This window comes from Orycteropus afer, unplaced genomic scaffold (assembly GCF_000298275.1).
Source record: "Orycteropus afer afer isolate SDZICR_OR568_19922 unplaced genomic scaffold, OryAfe1.0 scaffold00017, whole genome shotgun sequence".
NCBI lineage: Eukaryota > Metazoa > Chordata > Mammalia > Tubulidentata > Orycteropodidae > Orycteropus > Orycteropus afer.
Genome location: NW_006921604.1, coordinates 12,007,808 through 12,025,054, shown reverse-complemented (window position 1 = coordinate 12,025,054; position 17,247 = coordinate 12,007,808). Strand labels below are relative to the sequence as shown.

At 42.9% G+C, this 17,247-nt stretch overlaps 1 pseudogene; it reads right to left on the bottom strand.

Moving 5' to 3' along the window:
• Positions 1 to 1,010: 1,010 nt before the first annotated feature.
• The window catches only part of LOC122152087, a 26,763-nt pseudogene continuing 10,526 nt past the window's right edge, over positions 1,011 to 17,247 (bottom strand).

The following is a 17,247-nucleotide window of genomic DNA, read 5'->3' as shown; positions in this document are numbered from 1 at the left end:
GCACCACTGCTGGGATGAGTAGATCTCCTCGGTGATCTATGGCAGCCTCTAAACCTTACAGGCCTGTGTGCTCCCTTCTGTGCATGGGCCTAATGACTTCTGGAAGTCCTTTGGTGGCACAAATGGTTAAGTGCTGGACTGAAAAGTTGGCAGTTCACACCCACAGAGATACCTTGGAAGACAGGCCTGGAGATCTGCTTCCAACATGTGACAGCCTAGAAAACCCTATGGAGTAGTTCTACTCTACACACATGGGGTCACCAAAAATTCGAATCAATTCACTGGCAACTAACAACAACCTAAGTAGCATATGGAAAATGCCTTTGTAACTATTAGTTACCATAAGACGACACATGCTGTTTTATTTTACTGACTTCACAATTTCACCATCTCATAATCTCATATACACAATTGTATACCAAGGAACAAAGAGAAAAATAAAACAGGACCACAATGAGCTGAAGTTGATAAGAGTAGCAATAAACAATTTAAGATGCAAAAAGTCAGAAAATTCTGCCAAGAAGAACAGATGCTTCCTAGGCCCTTCCACTGCTCAAAGGAATATTAACTGTGTGGCTTTGGGTTGCTGCTAGTTCTTCTGTACCCCTCAGCAGTCCTTGCTCAACAATTGGGTTTGTTAAAGCACCTAGAAGGAGTACCACTGTGCAGAGCTGAGAGTTCCATACAAAGCCTTACCCAGCAGGTGTTCCTCCAGGCCTAGGATGAACAGGTGATGGCCATGGCTTCACCATCAGCCAGTCTAGTGAGAGGATCCCATCCACTCACTCCCTCAGGGCTCTGGTGGCTAGAACCGTAGCTGAGGCTTGGCTCTCACACTGAGTATGGGGGGACAATCAGTTCTTAAAACTAGTGTTGGGTATCTTAAGGGCTTACTTGACAAGTGGTGGTTTATTTGTTATGATTGTTTTCATTTTTTAACACCTTTAATCTCAATATGATTTAAAACTCACAGACCCCATTTCTTTTTCCAGTATTTCTCCTTCTCACAATCAGAAAAAAATTACAATAGTTATCATGCTTTCCTATTTCTGACTTTTCACTGTACCTAGCAAGATGGTTCTATATATAAATACAAAGTGTTGTTTAATCCATGAATGGCCCTATGATAGTTGGGGCTGTGTGTCAATTTGGCTGGACCATGATTCTGAGTGGCTTAAGCAGTTGTGATGTGGTTATTCCCAAGATGAGATCTGATGTATACGCTTTGAGCAGCCATTCCATTGACATGGAGTTTCCCTAGGGATGTGCCCTGCTTCCAATATATATATGGACACCCTGGGAAAATTAGAGAACTTTCTGTGGATCTGGATTCTGTTGTGCTGCCTACAATTGTCTGTGAGCAAACAATCCACCATTCTGCCTGGTGATCTTGGATTCATCATCCACTAAAGTCAACAGCTGGTATACTGCCTGCCAACTCATCAGCCCCTGCAGCTGCATGAGTTGGGAAAAGCCTCCAGCTTGATGTTTGATCCAAGAACTTGGGACTTGCCAGCCTCTGTTACTGTTACTATTATTGTTCTAAGATAAATTTCTCTCTCTATATATAAGCTTTACTGGTTTTGCTTCTCTAGAGAACTAAGCCTATCATAGTGCCATTGAACAAGAAACATATACTGGAAAAGTGATCTGGTGATGTAGCTGCCATAGGCAATTCCTTCATAGAAGGAGTCCTCCATCACTTCTCAGAGCAAGACCAGAGAGTTTTCCATGATGATCAGAGCTTGTTTGGTCCATAAGTAGGCTTCTTAAAAATACCCTTCTTGGTTCATCAGGTAAAGGCATCCTGTGAGAAAAGCCATACAGTTGGTGGGCTGATGATTGTGCAGGTAGTAAAATCCCCATCCTCTCATGTATGAGGTTTCATGCATGTAGCCCAAGGCATTGGCAATCACTTCAAGAAACTTATCCTGTTACATCTTGCCCAGGTAGTTGTATAAGAAGTGAAAGGCAGTGACAAACCAACCAGGGAGTGAGGAAGCAAGACTTCATCCCAAGGAGTATCTTTTACTAACCAGCTAGGCTGTGCTGCCATCCTCTCCATGTAGTATCTGGCCATGTCTGGGCCTTCAGTGTTCTGAAGATACAGCACACCAAAACATAGCTAAGGCACTCAAATTGATTCCATAAATTTCATTCCAGTGGGTTCTGTAGTCCTTGGGATCCCAGGGAATCGTTCTCCAGTTTATCCATGATCTCTTGCACTGATCCCTTTCCAAGTGGTTGACAGTGGTAGCCAGGCACCATCTAGGTCTTCTGGTCTCATGGTCAGATAGGCTGAAGATCACATGGTCTACTAGTCATTGGACTAATTGTTTCCATATGTCTTTGGTTTTCTTCATTCTTCTTTGCTCTGGTTGAGGAGAGACCCATTGTTACATCTAGATGGTCTCTTGCAAGCCTTTAAGACCTACTCACCAAAGTAGAATGTAGAACAATGTTTTTGTGTAGTGTGTTAGGCCAATTGAGCTTGATGTCCCCTGCAACCATGGTCCTGAGCCCATAGGTCCAACTACTCACTCCCTCAGGGTGGTTGGCTGTGGTCAAGAAGTTATAACTTTGTCCCTTGTTGGTTCTATTATATATTTGGACATTCTTACAGCACATATAAATACATACATAGAAATATCATCTGGCAACCTTATATATGGTCATGGGTATATTCCGTTTTGCCTAGACATCCTGATCATTCAACCTGTCTACCCATCTTGTGGTGATTCATTTCTGAAAATTGGCCAGTGAAAATCTTATGGATCACAAAAGAACATTGTCCTATGTAGTGCTGGAAGATGCAAGCATATCAACAATTGTAAAGATGGCACAGGACTAGACAATGTTTTGTTCTGTTCTAAGTTTACCATAAGACAAGTCAACTTAATAATAGAGTTATTAACTAACAACAACAAAATGAAAGACTGTGTCAAGATCTGTCTTAAAGTACAATGCTGTCAATGATAGGATAATATCCATACACCCACAAGGAAGACAAGTTAATACTACTATTATCCAAATTTATGCACCAACCACCAAAGCCAAAAATGAGGATATTGAAGATTTCTACCAACTTCTGCAGTCTGAAATTGATTGAACATATAATCAAGATGTGTTGATTATCACTGGTGACTGAAATGCAAAAGTTGGAAACAAAGAAGAGTTACTGGTAATTGGACAATATGGCCTTGGTGACAGAAATATCACTGGAGATCACATGATAGAATTTTGCAAGACTAACAACTTATTCATTGCAAATATCTTTTTGCAACAACATAAGCAACAACTATACACATAGACTTCACCAGATGGAATACACAGGAATCAGATGGACTACATCTGTGGCAAGAGGCAATGGAGAAGTTCAATATCTTTGCCCAAAACAAGGCCAGGAGATGATTGTGGAACAGACCATCAACTGCTCATATGCAAGTTCAACTTGAAGTTGAAGACAATTAGAACAAGTCCATGAGAGCCAAAATATGACCTTGATTATATCCCTCCTGAATTTAGAGACCATTCTAAGAACAGATTTGATGCATTGAACACCAGTGACTGAAAACCAGAGGAATTGTGGGATGACATCAAGAACATCATCATGAAGAAAGCAAGATGTCATTGAAAAGACAAGAGAGGAAGAAAAGACAAAAATGGATGTCAGAAGAGACTCTGAAACTTGCCCTTGAACAAAGAGTGGCTAAAGCAAATGGAAGAAATGACAAGATAAAAGAGCTGAACAGAAGATTTCAAAGAGCAACCTGAGCAGACAGAGCCAATTACTATAATGAAAGGTGCAAAGACCTGGAGTTAGAAAACCAAAAGGGAAGAACATGCTCAGCATTTCTCAAGCTGAAAGAACTGAGGAAAAAATTTAAGCCTTGAGTTGCAATATTGAAAGATTTTATGGGCAAAATATTGAATGATATAGGAAGCATCAAAAGATGGCAGGAATACACAGATTTACTGTACCAAAAAGAATTGATCGATGTTCATCTTTTCAGGAGGTGGCATACGTTCAAAAACCAATGGTATTGAAGGAAGAAGTCGAAGATGCACTGAAGAAGTGGCGAAGAACAAGGTTCCAGGAATTGATGGAATACCCATTGAGATGTTTCAACAAATGGATACCCCACTGGAGGCATTCACTTGGTTATGCTAAGAGATTTAGAAGACAGCTACCTGGCCAACTGACTGTAAGAGATCCATATGTGTACCCATTCCAAAGAAAGGTGATCCCACAGAATGTGAAAATTATCGAACAATATCATTGATATCACATGCAAGTAAAATCTTACTGAAGATAATTCAAAGACAGTTGCAACAGTATATTGAGTTTCCAGAAATGCAAGCTGGATTCAGAAGAGGAAGTGAAAAAAAGGATCTCATTGCTGATGTCAGATGGATCTTAGCTGAAAACAAAGAATACCAGACAGATGTTTACTTATGTTTTATTGACCATGCAAAAACATTCAATTGTGTGGCTCATAGCAAATTTTGGATAACATTGAGAAGAATGGGAATTCCAGAACACTTGATTGTACTCACGAGGAGGCTGTTGTTTGAACAGAACAAGGGGATACTTCCTGGTTCAAAATCAAGAAGGGAGTCCATCAAGGTTGTATCTTTTCACCATACTTACTCAACTTGAATGCTGAGCAAATAATCCAAGAAGCTGGATTATATGAAGAACATGGCATCAGGATTGAAAGAAGACTCATTAACAACCTGCAATATGTAGATGACACAACTTTGCTTGCTGAAAGTGAGGATGATTTGAAGCACTTACTGATGGATATTAAAGACTACAGTCTGTAGTATGGATTACACCTCAATATAGAGAAAACAAAAATCTTCACAACTGGTCCAGTAAACAGCTTCATGGTGGATAGAGAAAAGATTGAAGTTGTCAAGGATTTCATATTACTTGGCTCTACAATCAACACCAATGGAAGCAGCAGTCAAGACATCAGACAATGTATTGCATTGGGCAAGTCTGCTGCAAAGGACCTCTTTCAAGTGCTGAAGAGCAAAGATGTCTCCTTGAAGACTAAGGTGTGCCTAACCCAACCCATGGTATTTTCAATCACCTCTTATACATATGAGAGCTGGACAATGAATAAGGAAGACTGAAGAAGAGCTGATGTTTTGATTTGTGGTGTTGGAGAAGAATGCTAAGAGTACCATGGTCTGCTAAAAGGACTAACAAATCTGTCCTGAGGAAGTGCAGCCAGAATGTTCTTTGGAAGCAAGAATGGCCAGACTTCATCTCACCTACTTTGGTCATGTTGTCAGAAGGAACCATTCTCTGAAGAAAGATATCATGATTGGTATATCTGAGGGTCAACAAAGAAGGGGAAGACCCTCAACAAAATGGATAGACACAGTGGCTGCAACAATGGACTCAGGTATAGCAAGGATTGTGAGGATGGCACAGGACTGGGCAGTGTTTCATTCTGCTTTGCATGGAGTCACTATGAATTGGAGATTACTCGAGGGCACCTAATAACAACAACAACAACATTTATGTGTATGATATATGTAATAATGATGATAATGGAAACCATGAACTTGAATCCAGACAACCTGTATTCCACTCTTATTATCTAAGTTCTTAGGAAAATTTCTTAACCTCTCTGTGCCTCAGTTTCATCATTTGTAAAATGGCAATAACCTCTTAGTCTGAGTTCTCTAGACAAGCAAAACTAGTAAAGCATATATAGATATATATAACCCCACTGCCATCGGGTTGATTCTGACTCATAGTGACCCTAAGGACAGAGTAGAACTGCCCCATAGGGTTGGTTTCCAAGGCTGTAAATCTTTCCAGAAATGGACTGCCTCATCTTTCTCCTGCAGAGCAGCTGGTGGGTTCAAACCACTGACCTTTTGGTTAGCAGTCAAATGCTTTAACTACTGTACCACCAAAACTCCTAATAGATATACATAGAGAGAAATTTTACTTCAAGGAAATAGCTCACACAATTGTGAAGAAATGCCCCATGCAATTGTGGGGGCTGGTAGGGTCAGGCAGCAGGGTGAAGCCTTCTGCTGGTTCCTGTGGTTGCATGGTTTGGCGAATCCAAAATCTGAAGATCAAGCAATAGGTGAAGTCTTCTTGCATGCCAAGAACCAGAGCCGTGGAGCTGGGCCAGACAGTCCCCAGGCTGAGTGTTCCTCATTTCACACCCGTGTCTGTGAATTAGCTCCAGAGGCTGAGGTGTAGCCAGATAAACAAAGGACACTGATGGCTGTCTGCCACTCCATCTGGAAAAGCATCCTGGAGTTCTGAATTATTCTTGTAGCTGCTGTACTTAGCCAACTGCCTGGTGTAGATGTTCCTCAGGCATTTGGTAACTGCCTAAATGAAGGGCTAAATGAGCAGAAGGAAGGTCAGCTGAGAGGTCATGGGCTTAGGCTTGGGGCTCAGACATCCTGACCCCAGACTTATGGGTGATAAGACCTTGGTCTAGGTCCTTTCTTCTCTCAAGCCTCAGTTCTTTGATCTATACAATGAGGATGAGAAGAGTGCAGGCCCAAGAGAGAGCCAGCTGTGCCAGAATATCAATTTATATACTGGCAGCAGGCCACACCCCCAAGAAAACTCTCCTTTCAACTGATTGGTTGCTCACATCAGATCATAAAACGGTAGATGACTACACAGTGTCTGCCAAAGCACTGAGAATCACAGGCTAGCCAAGCTGACACATAACATTAACCATCATACTCTCTGTAGTAGAGGTTGCTAGCTGTCTAGCAAACTCTGTTCTCCTTTCACTATAACAGCAGACTTGTGGCCTGGCTGTCCAGCTACGTCACATTTCCCAGCTTACCTTTCAGTGTGGCCATGTGACTGAGTCCCCTCCACTGGAATGTGAGTGGATGTAACAGTGCTATCCAGGCTGGGCCTCAAAACAGCAGGCCTGCCACCTGCACACTGTGGTTCTCTGCCTCTGGTTGCCTCAAGAAGCAGTGACCAGAATGATCTTGGAAGTCACATGTAGATAATGGCAGAGTAGCTGTTAGCATAATCATGCTGCTTTCCAATGTGGAACTCAGGTTGTCACATGAGAGAAAAATAATCTCTAACCTGGTTGGAGTTTTTGTAGTTTTGATTCTCTTTCTTAAAGCAGCTATTGCTATCCTCACAAGACCCCTACCTCACAGTGTGGAGAACACTGAATGAGTTAATAAATACAAAGCCATTAGGACGGTGCCTCCTCAGTGCCAGTGCTGTATATGCATTAGCTAATACAGATGATGACTGAAATAAGAAAAAAGAAAAAAAAAATCATGTCATGAGTAAGGAAAAAGAGCTCTGGTGGCATAGTGGGTAAAGCATTTGGCTGCTAACCAGAAGGTCACTGGTCCAAACCCACCTGATGCTCTACTGCAGGAAGATGAGGAAATCTACTTCTGTAAAGATTTACAGCCTTAGAAACCCAATGGGGGTTGCTATAAGTTGGAATGGCCTTAATGGCAATGGGAATTAGGTAGGAAAAGTTTGTGTAAACATCATGTGGTCTATTTCAAGGCTTTGTATAAATCAGGTGGCATTTCTTATTTTCCAACCCATAGCTCAGTGCCATTGCCCAGGTAATCTGGAAATGCCTGGCCGTACAAAACATAAAAGCACATGATATTTTGGATTACATCTTTGTTTATGAATGGTCTTTATGATGACTGAAATAGTGAACACTACTCAGAAAGCTCCAGAGAACAGAGATTAGAAACTTGTGCCCAGATGATGGGAATGGAGTATGGAGCAGAGGAAAATAATTACCATGCTGGTTGCCTTTGCTATTACCTAGAAATGTAAATGGAAAGAAAATGGGACTATCAGTCCTCTTCTAAGTTTGAGTGCAGTATTCCTTTGTATCTTTTCTGTTTTTGTAGTACAGTCTTGCATTTCCAGAAAATCCAGGGGGTTTCTGACCACTTTGAAGCGCACACCCCCTATGGCCGCTTCTCTGGGCTGCACAGGTCTTCTGGTTGCCTGGTTACTGGTGTAGTGGAGGAGAGCTGCGTGTAGAGGAGGGCTGGGTGGAGGCTGACTGGGACGGACAGCGGGTGGACTGCAGAATGATACAGGTGCCAGGAGCCTTTTCTCTGGATAAGTGCACAGAGAGCTCCAGATAGTTGCCTCTGCTGTCTGTCAACACAAATGGACATGCAGCACCCACAGAGAATCGTTGTGATCAACCACCTTGATTCCTGCTTTGGATGAGAATGAGAAATGTCTGAATGATTTCCAACTTTCCTGGCTAGGAATATTAACATGCACCTCCCACTCCCCAGCTGTGGAGCTGGGCCAGACAGTTCTCAGGCTGAGAGTCCCTCATCTCACACCCATGTCTGTGAATTAGCTCCAGATGCTGAGGTACAGCCAGATAAACAAAGGACACTGATAGCTGTCTGCCACATTGCCTGGAAAAGCATCCTGGAGTTCTGAATTATTCTTGTAGCTTCTGTACTTAGCCAACTTCCTGGTGTAGATGTTCCTCAGGTATTTGGTAACTGCCTAAATGAAGGGCTAAATGAGCAGAAGGAAGGTCAGCAGAGGGGTCATGGGCTCAGGCTTGGGGCTCAGACATCCTGACCTCAGACTTATGGGTGATAAGACCTTGGTCTAGGTTCTTTCTTCTCTCAAGCCTCAATTCTTTGATCTACACAATGGAGATAAATATATTTATCTACTTACTTACTTTTAGGAGTTCTGGTGGCATAGTGCCTAAGTCAGTTGACTGCTAACCAGAAGGCTGGATGTTCAAACACACCAGCCACTCCTCAGAAGGAAGATTGGGCAATCTACTTCCACAGAGATACTGCCTTGGAAACCCAAGGAGGGGTTGCTATGAATCAAATTGACTTGATGGCAGTGAATTTTTTAGATGAACTATCTGTGGCGAAGGAGCACTGGTAGCCTAGTGCCTAAGGCACTTGACTGCTAACCAGAAGACTGATGGTTCAAACCCACCAGCCACTCCTCAGAAGGAAGGATAGGCAATCTACTTCCTTAGTGATACCGCCTCACAAACCCAAGAAGGGGTCACTATCAGTCAGATCCAACTCAATGGCAGTGAGTTTCATTTTTTTTTTTTTAAGAAAACTTTTGATGAATTAGAGATAAAGTATGTAAAATGCTATTCTTGAAGGATTCTCATAATATATGTTCAATAAAAAGGGAGACTGTTCCAATTGTTCCATCTGTTGTCCTGGAGTAATTATTATTAGCACCCGCTTTTATGTTCAAAAGTGTCCCAGTTTGAATGACAAATGATGTGGTCATTCTATCAAGAGATGATGTTGATGATGATGGTGGTGATGACCACTAAGAGGGTTGGATGAACTGCAGGGATGGAGGCAAGTCAGAAGCATGGAGGGGTCCCATGTGCAAGCTGGAGCTCCTTAGTGCTGAGCCAATGTTCAAGGCATCTTCAAGCTCAGCATCATTCAGCTCCACTGTGCATAGTGGAAAGTTCATGCAGGTCATAGACAGAGCAGACCCAATGACACGGAGACTATGAGATGCTTTGTTCAAAAGGGACTCTGTCCTCAAGGAATTTTCCATTCTACTGGGGATATGAGACATCCCAACAAGATAAGGGCAGTAGGGAATAAGTAAGACATCCAAGAGCAGATGTGAGGAAAACAGAGCAGTGAGCTCCCGTGATGGGAGTGAGGAAGGGTCTCAGGAGCCAGTGTGCAGCCTCAGTGACTATACAAATGCAGAAAGACTCATTCAAGGCCTGGGACCTGGCTAATAGAAAACCCCCTGAAGACAATTCCATGACTTTCTTCCCAATATTGGTTTCTCTCAGAGGCTTCCTTTGTGTTTTCCTCAGCAAGGAGTTTTATAGTTATGTCACAGTGACAATGCTGACAGGCATATGTGGAGCAAAGCCACTTAGTACCTCCAAACCCACACATGTCACTTTCCAATCTGGAATTAAATGCTGCACATGTTATTGGTCATTTCTTCACCTCAGCAAACCAGTAAGATTGGCACTGTTATTGTCATTTCAATGATAAACTGAAAGGGCTGTGGCTGGAATTTGAACTGGCTTTCTCAGACTTCAGGGTAGTTCTTGGGCTTGGAGACAGGTGCCACAGCAAAGTCAGAACAAGAAGACTTCCTGTAGCCCACAACTGTGATTAAGTGTCCCTCACTGTCACCCCCTTAGTTTTACTCAACAGTCCAGTAGAATAAACTGGAGATCCAGGTATGAAAAAACCAAGAATGCTGCACCGAGGGAAGCCTTGCCTTCACAGTGCAGGAGGAGCTACAGACAGGGACACACAGAGCCTGTGGGAATGTCTGCTTTATAGCAGTGTCCATCTGAGACCAGCCCAGCTCCCCCACACACCTACTCATGCCCTGTCCACCATGTTGGGCCAGTGGGTGCCTACTTTGTGAATGTTACTGTTGTTGTTTGGTGCCCTCAAGTAGATTCTGACTCATTACGACCCTATGTGACAGCAGAACTGCCCCATATGGTTCACTCAGACATATCTTCATGGAAGCAGATCGCCAGGGCTTTCTCCCACAGAGCTGCTGGTTGGGTTCAAATCACCAACTTTTCAGTTAGCAGCCACATGCTTAACAATTGTGCCACCAGGGCACCTTACCTTGTGAATGACAATAGCAATACTAGACACTACTATTGAGTTTGGTGTCTTTTTGGAGCTATTTTGCACAAGAACCCCAGGTGGCAGGTGTTATCTGGAAATATATATGAGACCCCACTCATAATCCTGGCCAGATGATTCTCATCCACTGACCCCGAGCCCAGAAGTTTCTTTAAGGCAGAATGTGCTCCAGTTCCAGGGAGCAATTTAACCCCCTTTGAGCATGAAATGGGACAAATTCTCACCAATAGGCAGATAGACCAAGGCAGGTGGCAGGGGGCCTTTTCAATTGTGAGCCCTGAGTCAGTATGAACCTTTCTAGGCAGTTTGTTTCCTGGCTCTTCCATTTCCAATTATGGTGTGTGTGCACGCATACACATATGCCTGCAAGTGTGTACGATATGGACACTATTTTATCAAAAGAAATTACAAAATGTGAAAATTAATTTTTCTCTCCAGGAGAGAGGCATGGGGATTTAGAAAGTGGATTAATGGTATAACATGAGGGAGGAGTCAGGGTGCTGGTTTTGGAAGGTAAGAGGAGCCCTGAGAATACAGAAATGCCCGAGCAGAGCTCCAATGTGTGACTGGGGTGATAGGCAAGGCCTCAAATGTAGGAGCAGGAGCAGTTCTCCTGTGTTCAGGGGCCCAGGCCAAGAGCAGAGCAGGATCCCAAGCCAAGAAAACCAGGTAGGGGTTTGGGCACCAGGACCCAGTTGCTCACCTGGAAGCCAGGTGGGGAGTTGGTAGGAGAAAGTCAGTAATCCAGTCACTAACCAAAAATCCAAACTTGCTGCCGTCAAGTTGATTCTGACTCATAATGACCCCTCCTTGGGTTTCTGAGGCAGTATCCCTATGGAAGTAGATTGCCCAGTCTTCCTTCTAGAAGCGGCTGGTGGGTTTGAACCACTAGCCTTCTGGTTAGCAGTCAAATGCCTTAGGCACTACACCCCCAGAGCTCCTAGGGCTGAGTGAGCTATAAGGGCAGAACAAGATGAGTGGGACAGAATTCTCATCTCCAGACCAGGAGCTCCTCAAGTGGACTCCACTCAGGTGGGGAAGAACCCAAGGCCGAGCTGCAGGTGCAGGTCCAGTGGAGAGGCCTGGGAGCAGGCTGGGCAGAAAGCCACACTGGCAGGTCTCACAGTGTTGGTTTGGACACTTCCTAGTGTGAAACTCAGCAGAGTAGGTTAGACCTCACCGTCTATGCACTGATTTTCAGAAGGTGACCGTAGAGTACCAGATTCCACAACTCTTCTAACAGCACATTGTATGAAACCTTTGGAAACGGTGCCCTTGTCTGTACTTCCAATAAGAACTAGTTGCCCCAAAAGTAGGTCAGGAGCTCCTGGGAGACTTATTGACTCTGACTTTGATTTTTCTCTATCTTGAAGTTCAAAGAGCATGAATAAGTTTATTGGAAGAAAAAAAAAATGGATTTTTTCCCTTCAAGAAATACAAAATAGGGTTGGCATGATGGGAACAAAAAACTAAAAGAATTAGAAAAAATGCAGTTGTGGCCTACCAAAAGTCACTCAATATTTGGTCCTACCTGGTTCTCTGGCTGAGGAAGGGTAGGTGTGTGTGGCCCTGGGTTACAGGGAACATGACACAAGATGAGCAAACCGGATCTATGGGCTTCCACCCTGTGATGTCCTTCCACCATCACACATATGATGACCACACAGTGTTGTTGTGGTACGTCCCCCAAAGAGGTGTGGAGTCCTTCTCCTGTGTGGTGGTTAAGTTTGTGTGTCAACTTGGCTGGGCTTGGTTGAGTCGCTGGGCAGCTGAATGTAGTTATTATTCCCCATGGTGAGACTGGTAATTAACTCCATGGTGGAATCTATTGGAGCAGGAGAGTAGCTGCTTTGGGTATGTGGTCCGCTTCCCATGTATAAGAAATAGCTTTGGGAATGGTCTATAGCTTATGGCACACTTGAACCCTGCATGCAACCGTGTCGTTGTTCAGCAGCCTGCCATGCTCTGCCGACCTTGAGACTTTCAATGGACTTGAATTAATGGCCTGACATGTGGTTTGGTAACACTGGGACTGTGCCTTTTTACTTGTCAACCTTGGGCTTGTCAGTCTCAGAAGCCAGCAGCTGCCTGAGTGAAGAAAAGCCTCTAGCTTCAGTGGGCTGGGAGCAGGAGGCAAAGCTGAAGCTCAAAGTTGAGGGGCTTTCACCCAGCCCCTAGAGCCTGGCACTTTGAACTCGGACTAAAAGCTTCCAAACTGTTAGAGAATAAATTCCTATTTGTCCAAGCCATCTCTTTGGTGGTATATTCTTGTCAGAGCAGCACTAGGTAACCAAAACACCCTGGTACCTATGAACATGACTTTGTTTGGAAATAGGGTCTTTGAAGATGTTATCAGTTAGGTTAACATGAAGTCATACAGAGTAGGATGGGCCCTAATCCAATATGAGTGATGTCCTTCTAAAAGAGGAGAAGGAACACAGACAGAGACACAGGGAAGGTGACCAGATGAAGGCAGAGGCAGAGATGGAGTATGATGTAGCTGTAAGCCAAGGAAAGCCTGGAACGACCAAACACTGGGAAAGACAAGACTGTGTCTTCCCTAGAGCCTTTGGGGGAGAACATGACCCTGCTGACATCCTGAATTTGGGCTACTAGCCTCCAGAACTATGAGACAATCAATTTCTGTTACTTTAAGCCATTCACTTTTTGCTACTTTGTTACAGCAGCTCCAGGAACCTAATAGAACTGTCAATGAAATCACTTTTCCATGAGGGCCACAAGGAAAATTGCTTTATCTCAGTGAATGTCAGAAGTCAACTGTAAAATTTGACAGGGAGAAATTATCCCTCTCTGTGACTGGTATACCATGCAATCCTCAGCCTATATGACTATGAGACCAGAAGAACTAGATGGTGCCCAGCTACCACTGTCAACTACTTGGAAGGGGATCTATGTAGGAGATCCTGGATAGAGTGGGAGAACACTGCAGAACAAAACTCAAAATCATAAAAAAAAAAAAAGAGAAAAGAACCAGGTTTGCTGGTCAGATAGAGCCTGGTGGAACCACTGACACTATGGCCCTGGCTGCCCTTCAGGTCTGGAATAAAACCCATGCCTGTGGCTTCCAGCCAAACAAAAGACAGGCATAAGAGTTGAACGTTTGCATTAAGTAGATACACTCCTTGGAGAGATCAACCATGGGTGAATAGAAGGCTGTGTACTCACAGGGATACAGCTCTGGGGCATGAACACAGGGAAGGAAGGACACAGGGAAGAGGTAACTATAGGGAGGGAGTGAGAAGAGAGCTGTTGCATTGTGGGAAATTGTAGTCAATGTCATGAGACAAAGTGTATGTGAATTGCTGTATGGAAGATGAATTTGCTCTGTATACTTTCACCCAAGTCACAATAAAAAAAAAAATTTAAAAAAAGAAATTATCCCTCTTTGCAAGAAGGAGGAAACAAGTGAATTCCAGCAAAGGGTGAGGCACCATTTTTCCAGTAAACACACAAGATGTGAATATGAGCTATGAAGAGAACCTGAGATCTTCAAGAACTAAAACCACATCTTAACTTATTTCGCATCCTCAAAAGTATTTAGCACAGGACTTTGTGCAAAGTCTGTCCTCTATAAATCATTGTTGAATGAATGAGTAAGTGAACAAAGTTTGTGTCTTTAGACTCTGGCATGACAGTCCATACCTGGAAAGCCTTGAAAGGTGAAGTTAGGAGTAAGGCACAGGGAGTGAAGACCATTTTGCCTCTTGCCAACTTCAGGGGCCGTCTGTTATGGGTTGAACTATATCCCCCAAAATAATTGCATTGAAGTCCTAACACCTGAATGTAACCCTGTTTGGAAATAGGTTTTTCTTTTATTGTGTTAATGAGAACTTATCAGAGCAGAACCAAACCCACTGGCACCAAGTCAATTCCAACTCATAGTGACCTCTATTGGGTTTCCAAGGTGGTAAAATATGGAAGTAGATTGCTTTGTCTTCCTTCCACAGAGTGGCTGGTGGGTTTGAACCACCAACCTTCTGGCTAACAGTCAAATGCCTTAGGCACTGCACCACCAGAGCTCCTTTATCAGAACAGAATGGGTCCTCAATCTAGTCCCTTTGGAATGGCGTCTTGTTGTTGTTGTTGTTGTTAGGTGCAATCGAGTCATCTTTGACTCATAGCGACCCTATGTACAGCAGAACAAAACACTGCCCAATTCCATGCCAGCTCTACCACCCCGGCTATACCTGACCCCATTATTGTAGCCACTGTGTCAATCCATCTTGTTGAGGGCCTTCCCCTCTTTCCTTGACCCTCCACTTTACCGAGCACAATATCCTTCTCCAGGGAATGGTCTCTTCTCACAACATGACCTAAGTAGGTAAGGCCAAGTCTGGTCATTCTTGTTTCCAAGGAGCAATCTGGCTGCACTTCTTACAGGACAGATCTGTTAGTTCTTTTAGCAGTCCATGGTATTTTCAGCACTCTTCACCAGCACCACAACACAAAAGCATCAACTCTTCTTCAGTCTTCCTTATTCATTGTCCAGCTCTCACATGTATATGAGGTGATTGAAAATATCACAGCTTGTGTCAGGCATACCTTAGTCCTCAAGGAGACATCTTTGCTCTTCAGCACCTAAAAGAGGTCCTTTCCAGCCAACCTTCCCTGTGCTACACATCGTCTGATAGATATCTTGACTGCTGCTTCCATTGAGTTGATTGTAGAGCCTAGTAATATAAAGTCTTTGACAACCCCAATCTTTTCTCCATTTATCGTGATGCTGCTTATTGGTCCAGTTGTGAGGACTTTTATTTTCTTTATATTAAGATGTAATCCATACTGCAGATTGTATTCTTCAATCTTCATCAGTAATTGTTTCAAGTCATCCTCACTCTCAACAAGCAAAGTTGTGTCGTCAGCGTATCACAAGTTGTTAATGATTCTTCCTCCAATCCTGATGTCACATTCTTCTTCATATAGTCCAGCTTCTCAGATAATCTTCTCAGTGTAGAGATTGAATAATTATGGTGAAAGGATACAACCCTGACACACTCCCTTCTTGATTTTAAACCATGCAGCATCACCTTGCTCTGTTTGAACCACAGCTACCTGGTCTGTGTACAGGTTCCTCATGAGTACAATTAAGTGCTATGGAATTCCCATTCTTCTCAATGTTATCCACAATTTGTTATGATCCACACAATCTAATGCTTTTGCATAGTCAATAAAACACATGTAAACATCTTTCTGATATTCTTTGATTTGAGCCAGGATCCATCTGACATCAGCAATGATATCCCTCGTTTCATGTCCTCTTCTGAATCCAGCTTTCATTTCTGGAAGTTCTCTGTCAGCATACTGCTGCAACCATTTTTGAATTATCTTCAGCAAGATTTTATTTGTGTGTGATATTAATGACATTGTTCTATAATTTCCACATTCTGTGGGATCACCTTTCTTTGGAATACATTCAAATATGGCTGTCTTCCAGTCAGTTGTTCAGGCAGCTGTCTTCCAAATCTCCTGGGATAGCCAAGTGCATGCTCCAGTGCTACATCCACTTGTTGAAACATCTCAATGGGTATCCCGTCAATTCCTGGAGGCTTGTTTTTCACCAGTTCCTTCAGTGCAGCTTTGACTTCTTCCTTCAGTACCTTGTCATATGCCATCTTCTGAAATGAATGAACATCGATCAATTCTTTTTGGTACAGTGACTCTGTGTATTCATTCCATCTTCTTTTGATGTTTCCTGCATCATTCAATATATTGCCCATAGAATCTTTCAATATTGCAACTCATGGCTTAAATTTCCTCTTCAGTTCTTTCAGTTTGAAAAATGCTGAGTGTGTTCTTCTGTTTTGGTTTTCTAACTTCAGGTCTTTGCACCTTTCATTATAAGAATTGGCTTTGTCTTCTCAAGCTGCTCTTTGAAACCTTCTGTTCAGCTCTTTTATCTTGTCATTTCTTCCATTTGCTTTAGCTACTCTCTGTTCAAGGGCAAGTTTCAGAGTCTCTTCTGACATCATTTTGGTCTTTTCTTCCTTTCCTGTCTTTTTAATGACTTTTTGCTTTCTTCATGGATGGTGTTCTTGATGTCATCCCACAATTCTGGTTTTTGGTCATTGGTGTTAATTGCATCAAATCTATTCTTTAGACAGTCTCCAAATTCAACAGAGATATAATCAAGGTCATATTTTGGTTCTCATGGACTTGTTTTAGTTGTCTTCAACTTCAACTTGAACTTGCATATGATCATTTGATGGTCTGTCCCACTATCAGCTCCTGGCCTTGTTTTGGCTGAAGATATTGACCTTTTCCATTGCCTCTTGCCACAGATGTAGTCCATCTGATTCCTGTATATGGCCTCTGGTGAAGCCACCATTTGTGTTGTTGAAAAAAAATATTTGCAATGAATAAGTCATTGATCTTGCAAAATTCTATCATGTGATCTCCAGCATCATTTCTATTACCAAGGCCAAATTTTCCAACTACCGGTGATTCTTCTTTGTTTCCAACTTTTGCATTCCAATTACCAGTGATAATCAGCACATCTTGATTACATGTTTGGTCAATTTCAGACTGCAGAAGTTGGTAAAAATCTTCAATTTCCTCATCTTTGGCTTT